We start from the raw sequence: 20,552 nt of genomic DNA on the forward strand, positions 1-20,552 counted from the left end.
CCAAAGCGCAGGTGATTACATCAGGTAGTGCTTAACTCATGCACTTTACAGATTCTCTTGCATATCAAAAAAGACCCTAAGACCCTGGTCCCTCCTTTCCAGAAATTGTTTTGGCATTCACAGGGAAGGATAGTCCTGTACTCACAAATAAGCAATCTTACACATTTGAAAGCAAATCTTATACTGAAAAAAAACAAAACAAAATGGTGTGGATTGAATAACAGTAAACGAAGGTAAAACATACATCTGAAAAGAGATTTAGACATACATTTGAAAAGAACTGGAGTCACAATATTTTTTCCACATTGACTTAAATTCATTTGATTATGGAGTTGCCGACTTCTTTCATTATTAAGATATCTGGGCAAATAATAGATCATTGATATCAAGCACTACAATTTCATATCTTACTATCCCAAATCTTACAATTAGCTACAGATATAACTTTTTATGACCTTTGCTAATGGAGGGCAACAGTGAAAAACTGTATATATCTAGCTCGATCCCACATTTTGGGTAGTTTCCATTAAATATACTTGTTTGTAATGATGCGGGAATTCACAACATATGAAAGTACAACTACAGCATTGTGGAGATCTGACCTCTGGAACTGAAAGAACTTGGCACCAGTGTTCCACTTGACTCTTGACCTCTCCCCTAAGACCCACCACAAGGAGTATACTCCCATCTCAGATGGTGCCCTGGACCTGCCTCTGCAGTACTGGCCTCTGTTCTCAGACTTTTGTCTATTCTTTTTATCCCTTCCCCCAGGCTGAGGGAAAATAAATGTTTTGGTTTAGTGTGATAGGACCTGTTATATGTGCTGGAGACATAATGGCCCTATATAATTGGTTTAAATTTGGGTTCCATTTGATTTGGAGAAAGATTAGCTCTCTGTCTCTGTCTCTAAACATGCCAAACCCAGTGGTCAGGTCTCAGTCCTCATCTTAGTTGACCTGTCAGCACCACTTGGCACAGTGGCCCAGCATCTTCTCATTGTAGCTCTTTGTTCACTTGGCTTCCTGGACACTGAATTTCCTTTACTTTCCTCCTTCTTCCCAAGCCTTCTCAGTCTCCTTTGCTGACTGCCGGCATGCCCCTGGGATCAGTCCATGGCCTGCTTTTCTTTTCTATCTACACTGACTCTCTTGGTGGTCTCCTGTGACTCATGGTATTGAATTCGATCCATATGCTAACAGCTCCAAAATTTATTTTTCCAGCCTGGACCTCGCCCCTCTACTTCAGGCTGCCCATGTGATGTGTCTGCCTGAGTGTCTAACAAGCATTATGAACTTAATATGTCTAACATTGATCTCCTGATTTCTCTCCTACAGAATATCCCTGGTGCTCCCAAAGTCATCCCCATTTCAGTTCATGGCAACTTCATTTATTTCAAATGCAGAAGCCTGAAGCTTATCCCCTGAGGATTTTTTTCCCCTGAATCATACTACATTTCCAGTCTGTCATACCAACTCTGCTTTCAGAACACATCTAGAGTGGAACAATTTCCCACCACCTCTGCTGATACTCTTGGTCCGACATCTCTCCTGGGTTACTGTGGGAGTTTCCTAGCCAGTCTCCCTGCTTTGGCCTCAGCTTTCTTCAGTCCGTCCTCTGCGTGGTAACCAGAGCAATCCTCTCAGTCACGGCATATCCTGCCACGCCTCCCTTGGAAATTCTCCATGAACTCCTCAGTTCACTTAGAAGAAAGGGGAAAGTCCTTACTGTGGCCTACTAGGGCACTATGGGATCTGTTCTTCTCCCATTATTTCTCTGACCTTATCTCCTAATGCTCTCCTCCTTAATTCCCTCTGCTTCCTTTCAGAGCCTTTGAATTTATTAATCCCTCTGCCTCAAATACTCTTCCTCAGATATCTTTTGGGCTTGTTTCCTCACCCTCTTTGGTTCTTTACCCAAATGTTGCTGGACAGTATTACCCTTAGATCTGGCAGTTGGACCCCGGCTCTTGGGAGACAGTTCTCCCTGGGTCGCTCGAGTTTCTGCACTGACTGGCCTTCTGAGCAAAGGTATCAACAGTGGATTGTCCCTGGACAGTCTTTTTAAGGATGTTTGCATAGAAGGCAGTCTTGGAAGACAGACACTGTTTCTCTTAGGGGCAGATTTATGTGCTGTGCAGGATAATAAATATATCCTGGGCCAGATGTTGGGTAGGTTTGCTAGCAGCCCCTGTATAAATTGAGGTTTCCAAATCTCAGTGTTACTCTCCTGTAACACATGCCACAGTCTAAACAGGCAACACCTGGCACTCATCACATCACCCTTTTGGAATTAGGGCTCATGGGGTGGCACAATGATGTTTCTCTGGCTACTGCCATTGGTGTGAGTAAAAAAATTGCCTTTTGTCTGTGACCCAGGAGTCTTATGTCTTCTGCCAGCATACATGAAACTGGCAGGCTAATTTGTTGGCTTGCGGGTAGGGTAACAGCTGACCCTTCACAATTCTTGACATCTTTCTTAAGCTTTTGGCTTTAGAGGGCCACATGTTAGTCTTCTTCTGGCTGAGCCTTTGTTCAGAATGAGTAGTTTACAAGCCCACCTGGAGCCAGTGCCTTCTCTTCTGGACCATGTTCTGGGAACCTGAGACTTCAGAATTCTCTGCCCAAACAGTCCTCAGTGTGTTATCAGGCTTACATGAGCCTTCCATGGCAGACCATGCTGCCAGAATGTACATTCCTAATCCTGAGAGATGACCAAGAGCTGGCTGGTTTTTGGGGTGGCAGTGAGAACATACAGCTTGCACATACAGGCGAGGAAACTAGTTCTCAAAGTGTGATTCCTTGACCAGCATCATCAGCTTCACCTGGGAACTTGTTAGAAATGCAAATTCTTAGGCTCCACCCTAGGCCTACCAAATCAGAAACTTCTGGGCTGGGCCATTTGTGTCTTAACATGCCCTCCAGGTGCTTATGATGCACACTTATGTTTGAAGATTATGATGTAACCTCACTGGACTAGTTGTCCACGTACATGTGCATTAGATTCCTGCAGGTGCATGGGGCAGGCAGACCTTAAGGTGACCCCAGTGATTTCTGATGTCTGTTATGATCCCCTCCTCTAGAATGTGGTCAAGACCTGTGACTTGCTTCCAACCAGTACAATAGGACAAACATGATGGGATGTAGCTCCCATGATTACATCATGTTGTTAATACTCATTAGCAGACTGGAGTTGAGACCCCCCCCCCTTTGTGGGTTGAAGTAGTAAGCAGCTGTGTTGGAGAAACCCACATGGTAGGAAATTTGGGCCGCTTCTAGAAACTGTGGGTGTTTTCTAGTACCTAAGGAAAGCAGCAAAAACCTGGGTTCTTCTGTTGCTGCCAGGAAATGAATTCTGCCACCAATCCGCATGAGCCTCGAAGCAATTCTCCCCCAGTCAAGCTGCTAGATGAGAATGCAGCCCAGCTGACACTTTGATTGCAGCCTTGTGAGACCCTGAGCAGAGGAGCCAGCTAATCTGTGCCTGGATTTCTGATCCACAGAAACTCTGAGATAATACATGTGTGCTATTTTAAGCAGCTTCTTTTGTGGTTAGTTGTTATATAGCAGTGGGTAACAATTGCAGAAGAGAGAACAGGCTGTATGCCTTCCTTTGTGCTCATGTCTTGGGTTCTGCAAATGTTGGTGATGGTCAGATCTGGGCCTCTTGTATATAAAATTGCACCCTGATATTTTACTGTGTTGGTCACCGCTTAATCTCCAGCACCCAGAACAGAACTTGACACATAGCAGGGCTCCATCAGAATTTTTTGAAAAATGAAATGAGCTGCAATCTTTTTGAAAGTCTACTGGTTCCTGGTAAATGCTCCACTGAAACCAACAGGATCTTTCTATTGTCTTCAGTCAGTATCATATAATTGCATGAATGTTGAACAAATGTGAAGGAAATAGCTTAAGCAAAGTAGTTAAGTAAATGAAAAAACTGATTCCATTCCCTAGATTTCTCCCATAGTAAAGAATAAATTGACCTGAGTGTGCTGTTCTTAGACCAGAGTTCATCTACCAATATTACCATTGAATGTAACCCCTACTTTCTATCAGCAAGTTTCTTCTTACTCTACTGCAGCCGAGCTGATATGTATTTATGTATAGGAATCCAAGGGGAAGAAAGAGTCCAGCTTCCCTGTTAATCTGTGCCCCAGTTTTTAATCTCTTTTTCCTTCCTGGCTCAATCATTTGAGCCAAAGGACTTTCCACTTTGAGTCAGGCACATGGTCCAAGGAGTGGTCTGTAGAGGGCTTTGGTTGTCCTTGCCAACATCAATCTAAAATCTTGTTCTCTGTTATCCGTGTTCTCTGTTATCCATGTCATGATCAGACTCTTTTGGGAGGCAGCCCAAGGCAGAGAATGCACTGGGCTGGAGCAGCCAGGAGGTCTGGGTTCTGGTCTTGGCTTTGCCACGACTGTCACTCTCTCTGAGGTCCTTTGTTTGCTCACCTCCCACCTGAGGGGTTGGATCAGATGCCTTTCAAAGTCCTGCTTAGCTCATTCTTAAGAGGCCCATTTGAATTCCTTTAACAGGTGTTACTAAATATATGTATACATTTAAATGTGCATAGGTAAGAAGCTGTTCCTTAAACTATGTTAGCTTCTGTTTCCTATGTGGAAAGTTTGCAGCCAGCTTAAGTATTTTCATATTCTAACGCACTTCCTAAAATTTTATTCCGGATCTGATACTTCTCATTTAAAGATTGACTACATGCCCAGGTAAGCTGCTTCTCTAGTCTGAGATGATTGTGGTCACATGGGAGGAGGTCAGGAGGCAGAAAACAGAGGAAAGACAAATAAGATTTCTGTCATATAAAGGAACCCTTTGTCTGTGGTGAAGAGCATTAATGTTGTCACAAAGATTTGGATTCATTTCCCAGTTCAGTCACTTCTTAGCTGTGTGACCTTTATCTTACACAAGTCTCAGTTTGCTCATCTACAAAATGGCGAAAATGGCAGCCACCCAGTGGGTTTTGTGATGATTGAGTAGATGACGTATGTAAAGTGCTTATGACAGTGCTTGGGTACTATTATGGCAGTGAAAAACAAAGGTGAGATTCATTTATTAATTTCTCATGAAATATGTGTTGAGCATTCCTTGTGCCAGGCTCTGGATTAGGTGTTAGGGAAACAGGCGTGAATGAACCAAAGTACCCCCTTTGTGAGCTTACCACCCTATTTTTGTTGTAGCAGTTAGGGTTGTCAAGCTTTTATTTTTAATTCTTTCCTTTGCCAGAATATTCTTTGGATTTTTGTACACTACCTACCACAAAGTTAAAAATAGCTTTCGGGAGCTAAGGAAAGATAAGTAGGTTGAAGATAGAAATAAACATACATGAGCGTACTTCGAAAAATTCATGGAAAAATAAAGTTAAAAGAGAATACAAATCTTTCCGTGAACTTTTTGCAGAAACCTTGTAACTTGATGGAATTTGGTTATCTGGCCTACATGAATTTTCACCTACTGAAACACACTGAAATTTTGCTAACATAACTATAAGTATTTTAAATAGTTGTGCTTTCAGGCCTTCTTTGTTTACTAAGATGAAAGCTTAAAGATATGTATAGAAGGCATACAATGCAATGTTCATTGTTTGGACACATTTTGAGGAAGAAGATGTTAAATGTTTTGCTTATATTTCCATTGCCTCTTTCATAACAATTTAATAAAGCATCAGAGGAGATGCCGGCAGGGCTTATCTTTTCATTCGGCAGATCTTATTTCTGGTCTCTTTTGGCTGGGCTGTTGATGATCACAGTACAGGCTTGCTGAAGGAGGGCAAAGCCCACGGAGAAAGGTGCATGGTCTAGATGGCAGGACTTTGGAAATCCTGGTGTCTATTGCTTAGCAGCATGCTTGAAATATCTGAGTATTCTGAAATGCTCCTAATGACAAATGGAGATTTCAGCTGTTATAATTTCAGATGTTTCAAAAAATAAATAAAGCACAAATGAAAACTTTTATTATGTATGTGTATATGTACATATGTACATGTACTAGGGTACTTCGAAAAGTTCATGAAAAGATTTGTATTATCCTTCAATTCTATTTTGCCATGAACTTTATGAAGTATCCTTGTATATATCCCCTTTACTATCTATCACATTTATTTTGCCTTATTTTTCTTCATAGAACTATAGCATTTTATATTATGCATAATTACTTGTTTTCTTTTTCTCCCCACTAGCTTTTAAGTTCCTTGTGGGCAGGAAATTTGACTGTTTTCTTTTTTGCTATTTCCCCAATGTCTAGAATAATGACTGGTTCATGGAAAGCACTTCATAAATACTTGTGGAGAAATCAATGAATTAATTAATAAATGAATGAATAGTAGTTAGTGGATTTAGCATCATATATAATCCTGGCAGGGAAGAAGTGGGGGATGGGCATTTCAAATTTTACGAGAAATGAAGAGTTTTTTAAAAATTTTATTATAACTTCTTATAAAAGCTCCTAAAACTAGTGAAGTACTAGAGTGATAGTAAGAATTTTCATTACTCTACCATTGTCATTAAATGTTGTTCCCAACATTGAAATCCTGAAGACAATATAAAGCTTAGGAGTCAGGGTGTGTCAACATAAAGATAGAAACTGGGGTAGAACTAAGATTCTCTTCTAAAGAAAGGGAGAGTGAGAGGGTGTGAAGAGGGTAAGGGGGAAATATGGTAAGTGGGAAGGAAAGGATCACCCAAGAGTGAGCCCTGGAGGGAGAAAAAGAAATACAGAGGGAGAGAGGACAAGATGCCTGGAGGCTGAGGATGGAAAACACAAGAGATGCTTCTGATTGAGCTTTCCAGGAAATGCTATAATCCAACTCCTAGCTTCCCCTATGATGTCTTTAGTAAATTCTGCATTGCTTATTCAGCCTTTTGTGGAGTTGGTTTTGTTGTGTGAGAGCTCAAAAGAAAAGAGGTCTCGGGACAGCTGTTGTATATTTTACAAAGAAACGGGTATTCTATTTCTCTCCGTCTCCATTGAACAAATATTGAGCAAATTCCTACAGACTATCAGTGTGAGATATGCAAGTGAACGGTGTGTTTTGGGTGTCCATGTGTTTCTGGCTGTCCTGGTGTGGATGGTCTAACATGGCAGAAGAGGAACGGAAGGAGAACGCAGCTGACTGCCATGGGGGAAGGTTTGTCTGGGCAGCTGATTTTCACTGCAGTGAAAACCTTGGATTGGCAACACCTGTTCAAATTATTTTAATTAGACAAATCAAAGTCTCATTTATGGAAACAAAAGCTACAATAATTTGGTGGCGTTTTCTTTTATACTGCATGTGTGACCTGTTCTGCTTAGCCAGTTTATAGCAATTTATGAGAAAATATGCCCATATTCTTGTAATGCTTAAAAACTATTCTGTGTGCCATGAGTAGTTATTGAACTAAACTTGTAAAACCCTGTCGGGTCCACCACCAGCTGACTCGAAAAGCCCTTGCCTTGCTATCAGTCTCTCCCTTGGTGTCCCTTATGGTGGGTGGGCGGATTGCCCAGATTCCTCTTTCCCCAGTCTGCATTGAGAGGAGACAGAGGAAGAGAGCCCTGAAGAGAGGTGAGCACAGCTGCCGGCCCCAACCAGCCCGTTAAAGAACACTCAGACACAGGCGGGGGTTCTGTCGAGCAGTTCCGTTTATTATCACACAAGCACTTGCTTTTAAAGGCAAATAGGGAAGGGAGGTTTTTACATCCTCCATTCAGCTTAAAGGTTACGAGAGCATGCATCCTGTCTCAATGCCTAGCTATTGCAATCAGGCAGTGTTCACGAGTGCAGAAGCGCGTATTTGGCCAATAAGGGCTAAAGCAAAGTTCCCGCAGACACTCCCACCCTACTTCCTCCCGGCGCCGTCTTAGGCTGCCACATTAATACGCCCTTGTGGGCCCATAATGGCGCCGCTTGTAATGTCACTTAAGGTGGCATTAGTTTTTAAGGCCTGACATCTCCCCCTTTTTGTTTTAATAAGGCAGCTGGAGGCAGCTAACCTTCCCAGCCTCGCCTCCATTCCCTCTGGTGGCTGTGCCTGTCTTAGGTTGTTTCCCTCTAGAAATCTTACCCGTCATTGACTATCCAGCCAAGCGGGGGCAGGGCGGAGCCTTATAACTTGGTGTTGATTTTTTGAAGGGCCACAATCTGGCGGATGGCATAGGGCCCCAGGATGATAAGAGCAAGGAAAATGGTTAGGGGGCCTGCCAGGGAGGACAGCAGGGTGGTGAGCCATGGGGAACTTGAAAAACAGCTTTGGAACCAATTACTATTCGCTTTGTGTTCTTTTTTTCGCTTTTCTAATCCTTCTCTAAGCTTAGCTAGGGAATCTTTGACCACTCCAGAGTGGTCGGCATAGAAGCAGCGCTCTTCTTTGAGGGCAGCACATAATCCTCCTTGCTGTAAGAACAACAGGTCTAGTCCACATTGATTCTGTAAAACAACTTAAGAAAGTGATGTTAGCGATTTTTTTAAATGTGATACAGACACCTCCAAGCGGCCAAGATCTATGTCCACTGCCTCCCTGCGGGAAGCTACCTGTTGATATGCCAAGGCTATTCCGGCGGTCCCAGTACCTGCTCCAATAACTTCCAAGAGGGAGCTGATGGCCAACACAGCCTCCCCTGCGGCCTGCTTGTTTCGGGTCCACTTATTTCGGGTTTTGGGGGCGCTCCAAGTTTGGAATAAACTTTCCCTGGGATACCAGTGTACTGTGGGTACAACAGACACAGCTATGTGAGTGTCTTCTGCCAGGGAGGCATTGTAAATACACTGGGTGAGCCCCGCCTTGTTGCATAACCAAGATCCATTAACCACTTGGGTCCAGGGGGCGGTGAGATTTGCCACAGTGCTGCAAAAGGGTTTGTTGGCACCCACGCAGGAACCTTTGCCAAGGACCCGCAGGAAGGTGAGTCCAGGGTTGGTTTTATTGTGCTTACGTACACATTGGCTAGCATTTACACCTAGCAGAGTGGCATTGGGCAACGCTACTGCTTGATTTATCTCTGCGTGCACATGGCACTCTTCTTTAAAGAAGGTGCAGAACTTGATAAACAAGTTTGGGGGGAGGACAGCCTTACAGAGCATTTTCCAATCTTGGGTTGTGCAAGGTTGGTGCGCTAAGCCCTGGAAGATGGTTTCTGCCCATGGGGAATTAGGCCCATCCTCTCTGCAACAGCCTTTTTCAGCTCTTTAAGGTTATGAGCTTCCCAAGGATACCAAGTGGCCGGCCTATTTCTACCGGGAGCAACGTTGACCAGATAGGCCTGAGGGGCCATTTCCCCCCATGGGCTGCGGACGGCTGGGGGTTCCCTGCGAGCCATAACAGGAAAAGCCTGCGGCTCTGCTGGGGGTGTTTTTTTAAAGGGGGGCTAGCCTCCTCCACTTCTTCAGGTGCCCCCTTCTCTTCTTCGGCTAGGCTCTGGCGGGATGAGTATGCCGGGAGAGGAGGGTACAGGGTAGGGGCATAGGTATCACTCAATGGCTCAGGGCCTTGCATTGGCAGCTTTGTTTCCTTTTTTCTCTCCTCATCGAACTGCACCCAATCCCTTTCTGCCCCTTCCTGATGCTCGGGATGGAAGCAAAGCTTTAGGGCAGAGATGGTTGGGTAGAACCCTAAAGGGGGGGGGGACTAGCCCATGACTAATCTCGTTCTTTCTGGCCAGGGTCTGAACCCAGTCCCAAGTCTCATATGAGAACAAGTTGGACGAAGGTGCCCAAGGGGCCACCTGCACCACATGATGCCAGGCATTGGTGGCCGTGGAGTCAGATATTTCTAGGCCTCTGCTTTTTAACATGTAGTTTAGAGCCTTCCAGGCTGTCTCATCACTCTTTCCACACACGCCTCCCATGTTGCCCTGCGAGGAAGGGACAAAGGGAAGCAACAGGGCAGAAAAGTGCAGGGACTTCCCCCTGTTATGGTACTCACCCTGACATGCAGGTGGATTGCTTCACGGCAACTACTGCAGTTGCGGGGGCCACTCCGTTGGTTGGTCACCCTTCATCAACCTTCTTTCAGGACCAAGCAGCCAGGGGCCTCACTCGCTCGCCTTTTACTCGTGAGTTTTAAAAAACACCTCACACGGGGCACCACTCTGTCGGGTCCACCACCGGCTGACCTGAACAGCCCTTGCCTTGCTATCAGTCTCTCCCTTGGTTTCCCTTCTGGTGGGTGGGCGGATTGCCCAGATTCCTCTTTCCCCAGTCCCTGTTGAGAGGAGATGGAGGAAGAGAGCCCTGAAGAGAGGTGAGCACAGCCGCTGGCCCCAACCAGCCCATTAAAGAACACTCAGACGCGGTGGGGGTTCTATCGAGCAGTTCCACTTATTATCACACAAGCACTTGCTTTTAAAGGCAAATAGGGAAGGGAGGTTTTTACATCCTCCAATCAGCCTAAACGTTAGGAGAGCATGCATCCTGTCTCAATGCCTAGTTATTGCAACCACGCAGTGTTCACGAGCGTGGAAGCGCGTATTTGGCCAATAAGGGCTAAGACAAAGTTCCCGCAGACACTCCCACCCTACTTCCTCCCGGTGCCATCTTAGGCTGCCACGTTAATACGCCCTTGTGGGCCCATAATGGCACTGCTTATAATGTCGCTTAAAGTGGCATTAGTTTTTAAGGCCCGACAAAACCCTGATTTTCTTCCCTGACTGTGCCACCCCCCCCACCAAGTCCTCACTGATAGCCTGCTAGAGTTTGAAATATTGATGAGTATGAATCTATTCATCTCCAAATTTCACTGACCTTTCAATGGAGAGTATTTTTAGCCTTGTTGAGAATTTCAGGCAGAGGAAATCACCTTCAGAAATATCAGATTATGTGGGTATTCTTTTATAGAACTCAAGATGGGTGCTCGCTTCGGCAGCACATATACTATAGAACTCAAGATGGATCATGTAAAATGAACATTTAAATCACCACTAACCCTATACTAATACAGTAGTATAAAATCATTCTTAAATAAGTTACCAAGAAAGACTATGTAATTTAAAAGCATATCCTTGTTTCAAAAATCTAATCTTAATACAAATAGATATAATAATTCTCATAACCAATTGTTTGTTTAGGTCCTGTGTAAATGTCATCATTGCGCTATTAAACTGTATCTGGTGTCCTAGTGGATATGGTAAAGGCTGTTACCGATAACCTTAACTTTTTGAGCTGTGAGATATATTCATCAACACATTGGTGAAGTCTTCCACTCTTTTTTTTAAAAATTAGTTTATTTTTTAATCATTGTGTATTGATTATACATATTTATGCGGTACAGAGTTCTATATTTCAGTACATGTGAACGATATGTGATGATCAAATCAGAGTAATTAGCATACCCTGATTTGAAGTCCATTCTTGACCAGACTGGATGGCTAGCTCTCCATTGGACATTTTCTCTAACTCCACATTTTCCAAACCCACTTTCTGCTTTCCCATGTTAGAGCATGCACTTAGGTGGTTTTGTCCTCCTGGAATGCCAATTCCCCTTTATTTCGACTTGTCAGATCCCACCCATACTGCTGCCTATGAACTCTTGATTTTCCCACTGGAAAATCCTCTTTCTCAACTCTCACATTTTGAATCTGTTTTATGTCCTTAAGAAACAGCAACATAATTTACAGTTGGAAAGGATTTAATAAATGTTCTAATTCAATCTCCCCATTTTGTAAATGATGGCACTTGAGAGATTAGGAGATTGACTTGGGCTGGTGTCTTACGAATGGGAGCTCTGGAACAGGAACCCACAGCCCTGTGACCCTTTCTCTGCATTACACAGCCCTTCACCTTCAATGGCACATTACAGTTATTCATCCGTATGTCTTGTTGAACAGACTATTTTTCATTTAAAAGTTAACATTTTATTAATTAGAGTTTCCGATTCAGAAAACTTAACACTTTTAAGTCCAGCTTGCAAATCTTATTCTATTTATAAAATTAGCAAATGTTAATAATTGCTTCTAAAGCAACTTTGAATAGTTTGATATTCAAATAGTATGATATTAACTGACATAATAATTCAGTTAATATATTCAATTTCATTTTTAACTACTTCAGTTTTCTAAGTGGCTAGCCTTCCTAAGTACCTAAATCTTATAAATCTAAAAAGTAAATGTATAAGCATAGTGAATCTAAAATTCTCTTAGCTGTTCCAATATTACTTAAAAGTACAGTAAGATTTCCACTTAAAAATCACAGGTTTAAATTAATTACCCAATTAAACATTTAAAATTGTAATTATAAGCCTTATAGTCCATCAATAGACCAAATTCTCTCAAACATAATGTAAAATGCCAAGTATCAGATGACTTCTCATGAGAACACTGGTTCTATGGTTTTGATTTATTTGATTCTTCATTTCATAAATATCTAAAATATCTATGTACTAGGCAATGCTCTAGGCACTAGAAAAACACTAGCAAACAAAATAAAAATGTCTGCCCTTATGAAGCTAACTTTCTGGGGAAGAGGCAAGTAGTAAACTACATAAATTAGTAAAACATGTGGTGATCTACATGTTAATAAATGCCAAGGAAAAATTAAATTGATGAAGTGGGGTATGAAAACGTGGGGGTGGATGGAAAGGTGGTTGTAGATGATTCTGCCTCTTTCTGGGATTAACACTCTGCACAGAGACCTTATCAGCTAATTGAGGTTACTTTCCAACAGAGAATGGTTACGTTCTGAATACACTTTAGATTATACAAAGACCAGAGATTTGGTTTGGAATGTTGACTGGATTGCCACTGGTGACCCTGGTGAATACTCTGAACTTAACAATTGTTATGTCCACAACTTCATGGCTTTTAAAAGGAAACCTGCAGCCCCCCTATCACTTGATTAGATTTGTATTTCTTTGGCTCTTAAAATATGTAAACATACCTTCCACCCAGCTGGAAAGAGGTGTGGCGTAATCCTGAATTCCTTCATTTTCTTCAGACCACTCAGTCTTAACAGACACATCTGATGAATCCTGGCATCCCTCATGGTTTTGGCCTGCAATGTGGACCCAACTTCCTGGTCACTTTCCTGATCAATTTTAGCTCTCCAGGAGGACAGTGAAATTGAAGGGGACAAACACTGTGCCTTAGCTCTGTTTTGTTTCTCACTACTGTGTCCTGTAGAACAAAGCGAGTTACCCAAGTAGACCCTCAGTACGTGTTGTTGTAGGCTTGTATAGTGCAGCTCAAAGACAGAGTCAGGTGCTACTCAGCCTCCTGGTTGCAGGCAACTGCTCAAACTGGATTTCCTCAAGTGTGAACAGGAAATGTAAGAATCCCCATGTGCCTCAAAGCACTATGTAAACTAAGAACCACCATATGAACGCTAGTTTTCATTACTATTAATGGTTGAAGGTTTATTTTAATAATCCCTCAAAGCACTTCACAAGCAGATAGTCCTTTCTCTTTCCTTTTAGGCTTTAGGATAATGTGAGTTGTACCACAGTTTCATTTTTACAATGCTGATAATTTTGCTATGTCTGGTATATATTTAAGGCATAGGTTCTTTCTCACAGGATAGTGTCAGTATAGCAGAATGAACTTTAATTTCTTCTGTTTCGCTCTATAGAACTAGCTTGCTTCTTTTTTTCTATTCATTCAATTTCCCCACTCTAAATATTAGTGATCTTTCTATGGATAGAAATACTGAGAAGGGAGCTCTTATTTAAAGTGAGTCTTTTCTGCTCTCATGCACTATACCATTGTTTGAGCATTCTAAGAAGAATTTAGAAATGGTTTTTAAGAGGTCTCCTCTGCAGAGCAGCATCCTATGGTTCAATGGGAAAAGTCACTTTCAGCCTAGAGTCTGCGCACATCTAAACCTGCCATTGCACGGAACTCTGATACTGTTCTGAGGATGCCCTTCATCACCTTTCACCCCTAGCTCTGGTTATTGCTGTTCATCAGTTCTCGCTCTATCATGTACACTGTTGTAGTCAAGAATCCTGGGGAATCATCAAATGTCTGTTTCCCTTTGTCTTTTAAGTAACTACTGAACAAGCCCTAGTTTATTTCTATGTAATTATTACTTCATCACGTATGATGTTGTAAGCTAGTTCATCTCTTTTATGAACAGAAGGTGAAAGGGAGGGAAGGAAGGAAAAGAATGGCAGGTCTGTACTATCACATTTTCAAAGACAAATTTATTTGAAAGTGAGTCTTTTCCCAGAATTACCTACCACCTGCTATGGTTAATTGGACACAGCAAGTGCCAAGCATGGTGTATAATTTTTTTTTTAATTGAGCAAAATTTTACTTTAACTTTGAAGGTGCTAAAATTACTGACACGTGAGAATTTACAAATTAAATTCTGGTGCATAATTTAAAAAATATATATATATATTTATTTATATTTATTTATTTATTTATACATATGTAACTATTCAGCTGTTTCTTGATCAGAGAACATAAAGGAGAGTGTTAATTACCCCATTCTGGAGAATTCAACTTACAATTGAGAACATGAAGTGGGACTGTTTAACATCTGTATAGAACACTTGTTTCCTTGTCCTTCTAATGAAACATGCAGATATCAAGAATATTTTCTATTTACTTGCTCAGAATACATTTAAATAAAGGAACAGAATCACACACCGGCTTCCTGCTCTGGGGGCTTACAGAGTTGCAGCCAAATGACTTGCTATTACCACAGCCCTTTATGTTTGCTGAATGCTTTCCAGTACGTCTAATTGTGAGTATTCATAGTCCTTTCTGGTGGCATGAAAGAGCCTGGTGTTGCTCTTGTGCGGATTACAAAGCTAGAAGCAGAGGAGGGGAAAAAATAATGGCTTAAAGTAATCTTAGAAGTTGGGTGGGCCTACAGTTTGTTTTTTTTACTAAGAAAAAGTAAAGGTGAAAAATATGATGGCAGTGAACCCAGTGATGAATATGATATCATAATTAATTTATTTATACAGTGGAGTTAATTAATTTTAGTAATTAAGTAGTAAACCTGATAGTAAGTGATCTAAATGATTGGCATAAGGAACTATGCCAATGCTAAAATTTAGGAAGACTAAGAGGTCAGAATATGAAATGCCTTTTTAGGAGCACGTAGGAATAACCAAGAGAACTGAATAGTAGATCTAAGAGAACCAAGAAACATTTGGGTCAGGATACAACAAAGAACTAAAGCAGATGGGGAGTTCAGCGATGATTTCAAGAGGCAAACTAGCCATTTTATCATATTATGTACATGCTGTCTATTTTCTAGAGAAAATAGAGAGAGAGGAAACCAAACCAAGACTTAACCAGCATCATGGGATTTAAATACAAAACTATGAACAGAAAAAGAGAGACAGACCGAAGTAGAGACATAGGCTACATTAAGATAATATGTATTTAGTCACAAATATTTGGTGAACATCTCCTGTGTACCAGGCAGTGTATAGGGTCTGTGGATACAATGATGAACTAGAACAGAAGCTAAAATGTGTCAGCATAGATATTATGAACATCTAGGCTTCATCAGGTTACCTTGGCATTGTGTGAGCCATAGATCTTTGGACAATTTCTTTCTTCTCCACGGTTGTCAAAGTCCAGGATTTTCCAGGAGAACTGTGTGCAAGTCAATATTGGATACTGCACTGATTCCAGGGACTAAGAGTCTCTGGGACATTAAGATGATTCTGGGGCAGTTGGGCTTGATTCGGAAAGTTGGCCTTGGGCTGCCCCTCTCCAGGCAGCTCCTGTCTAGATCATGCTTTCTGGTCAGTTCTTATGGGCAAGGCTGCCCCTGGACCACCTCTGGCTTTAGGGAGATGCTAATGTGCTTCTTTGCAACTGTACTTTCTAAAAACCAGTTAAGCATAATGACCAAGAGTCACTAGGAAGTCAGGCCGGCATAGATGGTGAGTGACTTCCAGGGGCCTTTATTAAGTCAGTACTTGTAAATATGGGTTACATGGCTGGGCATTATAGAGACCTATTTAAACAGATTCTGTGCCTTCTCTAAGGCAGATGTGCAAACATCAGAAGCACACGGAGGCCCAGGGGAAGCAAGCAGACATTGAACAGACACACAGTTCTGTGTCACTTTTCGTGGTGGGGGAGCACAGCTGCCTTTTTGGGGAGTCGTGAGCTGAAGTCGTGAGCAAAGTGTTGTAGGAGTTGCATTTTTAGGGAGAGTGAGGTGGAGATGAGTGGTTCCCTCTCAAATTGTCAGGAGAGGATTGTTGAGGGGGTGGTTTTTGAGAGTTGGTTGAAGGTAGAAAGGGAGGGGGCCTGCCATCTGGATGTGTGATGATATTCCAACCACTGGGTACAGTTTCTTAAAGTAGCCTTTGCTTTTGGGATAATCTGAAAGAAGGGGACATTAAGTTAACTTGCCTGAGAAAAGCTGAGGGAGTGAGGATGTTTGGAGCACTCGCTTGGCTGTCAGATGCCATTATCCCCATAACTTCCTGGCCTCAGGACCCTGGACAACTGCTAAGTAAACATTGCCATGCAGGATTCCATTTTATCTTCTCCACAATGCAGCTGTGCTCACCGATGAGTGAACAGAGGCCTAGAGAATTTAAGTAACTTGTGCACCAACTACTCAAAAATTACTGTGTGTGTGTGTGTGTTTACATACCACATATAAATTCACACACACATATGGTGGGAATTAAGAATGCAAGGAATGTTATTTTTTGAGTACTTCATGCCAATCAGTGTTATAAACTATGAGGACAGCCAAAAAGACAAATTCCCCTTCTCTGAGGAATTTGCAATATAACCAGTTCTTATATAGTAAATAGGGATGGAAAGAAAATAGGAATGAAAACTAGTCATGAAAAAAATATTTGAAAAGCAACATTGAAGGTACATGAAGAATACTGAAACATCCAGAAGACTGCAGGGTGACCAGCCTGGGACAAGGCTCTACAGGAGAATTTCTTGGAGGGGTGAGCTTTGAGACAGATTTTATAGTTAGAAATGATAGGATATAAATATCTGAAAGAAGCATAGGCACGAGTGCCTAGTAAAGGTTGTGAATAGAAGCACGTGATGATATAGTTGATATTTCTCTGTATGGCTGCACTGGAAAATCTTAAGGGAAGTATTTTTTAATAAAAACAATAAACAAAGCATCACTGGATTGTATGAGAATAAAATTGGAAAACATTTATAAAATCTGTAAAAGTGACAGATAGAGATCAAGTTTTAGCAGCCTTTTTTTCTGCAAAGCTCAGTTCCTGGCAACTTGATTGACACTCAAATGCTGGTTAAATGTAAGTGGATACTGATAGTGACTGGCAATGTGTAATATAAGAGCTAAATAAGTATTCTTGATGTAGAAGGGATATATTGAAAGGAAAACTAAGCCTAATACTAAAATTAGTAAATTATTATGTCAGTAAAAACTGGGAGTTCTGTGGGGAGAAAGGAGGAGTGTCTATCATTTAGGGTCTGGTTGCAGGGGATAGAATCCACGCATCTATTTTAAACATGAAGGAATTTGTTACAGAGCCATGTTAAATAGCCTCAGAATCATTATATGGGAGAAGTAGTAGACTCTAGACTAAGCTTTCATGAACAAACCTCAAAGCTACTCGGAACAACTGGGGTCCCACATTGCCGCTGCCCTGTCTGCTTATTAAGAATCTGTTAGAATCAGGAAGCCACTGCTATCAGGACTTGCCTTGTCACCAAGCTGCAGCTCCCACCTTTGGCTCCAGTACTGTGCTATACCTTCTCCTGTCTGCACTAGCAAAATGGATGTGTCATGCCTTGTTTTTTGATACTGAATTTAGGGACTAGGAGCTCAGCCACAGAAAACTGATGCTTCCAAGACTGTGCTTGGCTACAGGAACAGCAAAAGTGGCCAGTCTCTCACAAATCTCTTGGGAAGGCATCTAACTGACCAAACCTAAGTCACATTTGGCTCCCTGGTTCCAAGGAGGCCAGCTTCCAGGACTTCGCAGTGAAGTCAGTCGTGTCTACACAGAGAGGGAGGATCCAAGCTCTCCTCTTGCAGGCACAGGGGGAAGCAACGTAGGAATAACATGTCTGGAAGGAAGAAATAGTATTGTGTTTGTCTAGGATGACAAACATTTGATTTGGTTTGATTACTAGCATTAGGCATTTTGTTTTCAGAAGATTTTAAACAATTTTTTGTTTGTTTGTTTTGACCGATAAGGGGATCGCAACTCTCGGCACGGGTGTGGTCTGCACCAGGCTCAGCCAGTGAGCGCACTGGCCATCCCTGTATAGGATCTGAACCCACGGCCTTGGCTCCACGAGCACCACATTCTCCTGAGTGAGCCACGGGCCAGCCCTTAAACAATTATTTCTGAAGGGAAGGCAACAACTTATAGAATTGAAAAGAAGTAGTCAAACTTTCAAATTAATGAGAGGAAAAAAGCGAATGAACTGCAACTCGACTGAGCCAGCAAAAATGTGAATAAGGAAAAGGAGAAAACATCAAAATAAACTAAATTGTAAATATAAAACAGGAAGAAAAAGGAAAAAATCAAGTATACCACTGTTACATTAAAATTTAAAAGGTCTAAATAACCCTACGTAAAGAGAAAGACTGTTGGAATAAAAATAAAAACATGGATAAGGGTTGCTTATAAGATATATACTTTAGGGCCGGCCCGAGGCTCACTTGGGAGAGAGTGGTGCTGATAACACCAAGGCCATGGGTTCGGATCCCCATATAGGGATGGCTGGTTAGCTCACTTCAGAGAGCGTGGTGCTGACAACACCAAGTCAAGGGTTGAGATCCCCCTACTGGATATCTTTAAAAAAAAGAAAGAAAGAAAGAAATATACCTTGGGCCGAGCCCGTGGCGCACTCGGTAGAGTGCTGCGCTGGGAGCGCAGCAGCCGCGGGTTCGGATCCTATATGGGAATGACCGGTGCACTCACTGGCTGAGTGCCGGTCACAAAAAAACGACAAAAAAAAAAAAAGAAAAAGAAATATACCTTAAGAAATATTTTTTAAAGGTTGGAGGAGAAAAGGGATAGGCAAAAATATACGAGACAAAGAGCAAACAAAAAAGAAGAAGAAATATTTTTATTGGAAAGAAAAATAGAAAAAAAAAAGAGGCACAATTGGTGAAATCATAAACTTGTATATGCAAATAGCATAGCAACTATAAATACATAATCAAAAGCTATCACAATTGCAGGGAGAATTGGTTAATAATTCAGTTTTATAGTGGTGTATTTTAATGAGTATAGTAGATAACAGTTAATGACAGAGGGGCCTTAATGATCCAATTATCAAACTGACTTAATAGTATAGAACTTTATATATAGAATTTCATGTTCTTTCTCTAGCTCCTTTAGTGCCATGAAACATTTAGAAAAATTAGTCAAGTGCTTGGCCCAAAGAATAGCTGAAAAAATTCAAAAGAGCAGGCTACATTTTAAAATTATTGTCCAACAAAACTAGAAATAAATATTAAAATATAACCAAAAATTTTTAATAATTTGGATATTGAGAAAAACACTTGGGCTAAAGATAAAATCAAAATGAAATTCTGAACTATCTAGGAAACAATGAAAAGGAAAAACTTTAAAGTCTATGAGACAGAGAAACTGCTAATAATAAACGTTAATACCTAACCAATAGAAAAAAAAAATACACTAAAAGAAGAGAGAATTTAAAAGGATGGAAGCAGAGATTAATGAAATAGAAAATAGCAACAACAAAAATAGTAGAAAGGATAAATAAATTCAAAAGTTCATTTTTGGAAAGATACAAACCCCTCGTGAACCTGTTCCCAGAAAAAAAAGAGAGTAAAGTGAGAAATGAAAAAAGAAACATAACTAAAATACAGAAGAAATTTTAGGGTCACAACTACTTTACCCTGTCATTGTAGCACACAAGCAGCCATAGACATTATAAAGACAAATGGGCATGGCTGTGATCCAACAAAACTTTATTTACAAAAATAGACAGCAGGCCGGATTTGGCCTCTGAACCAGAGGAAGTGTAGCAAAATGTAAACTACCAAAATTGATCCAGGGAGAACTTAAAATTTGAGTAGATGAATTAATAATATATTTAGTGTCCTTTCACTTTAAGTCCCAACAAATGTATTTTGGAATTGGATCAAATGCTCTTAGAGTGTCTACAGAAGAATAAATTGTGAGACTAGTCAAGGCATTCTGATAACTACATTTGGGGGAGATTGACTCATGGGCTATTAACATATACCATAAACTCACTTTCCCTAAAACAGCATGGTGTTGACACCGTAGATAGGTACCACAGAATAAAGAGTTCAGAATGGGTCTTAGAATTTTCTGGAATTTAATATTTGCAATTCAGTGGGAAATAGGCTTTATTTAATTATAATTGATTGTCCATCTGAGAAAAGTAAAGTTTGACTTTTCTTGTATGCCTTACAAAATTAATCTTATATAGATAAAATCTTCACTATAAAAAATACAACTACTTTATATGGTTTAAAATCTTAACTACAAAATAATATAAATATTAAAAGAAAAATGAGATGACCATGTACAATGTAGTAATTGGGGAGATTGCTTCAACCAAAGGGGTAAATACAAAAAAAGTACAAAAGAAAAAAATGGGCATTTTTATCCTATAAAAAAATTTTAAATATTTGCATG

General features: G+C 41.0%; 1 protein-coding gene across 4 annotated transcripts in view; it reads left to right on the forward strand.

Moving 5' to 3' along the window:
* TPD52L1 (TPD52 like 1) overlaps positions 1-20,552 on the forward strand; it is a 94,287-nt gene that overhangs the window by 8,574 nt on the left and 65,161 nt on the right. The gene's annotated exons all lie outside the window — the stretch shown is intronic.

This window comes from Cynocephalus volans, chromosome 5 (genome assembly GCF_027409185.1).
Source record: "Cynocephalus volans isolate mCynVol1 chromosome 5, mCynVol1.pri, whole genome shotgun sequence".
Lineage (NCBI taxonomy): Eukaryota > Metazoa > Chordata > Mammalia > Dermoptera > Cynocephalidae > Cynocephalus > Cynocephalus volans.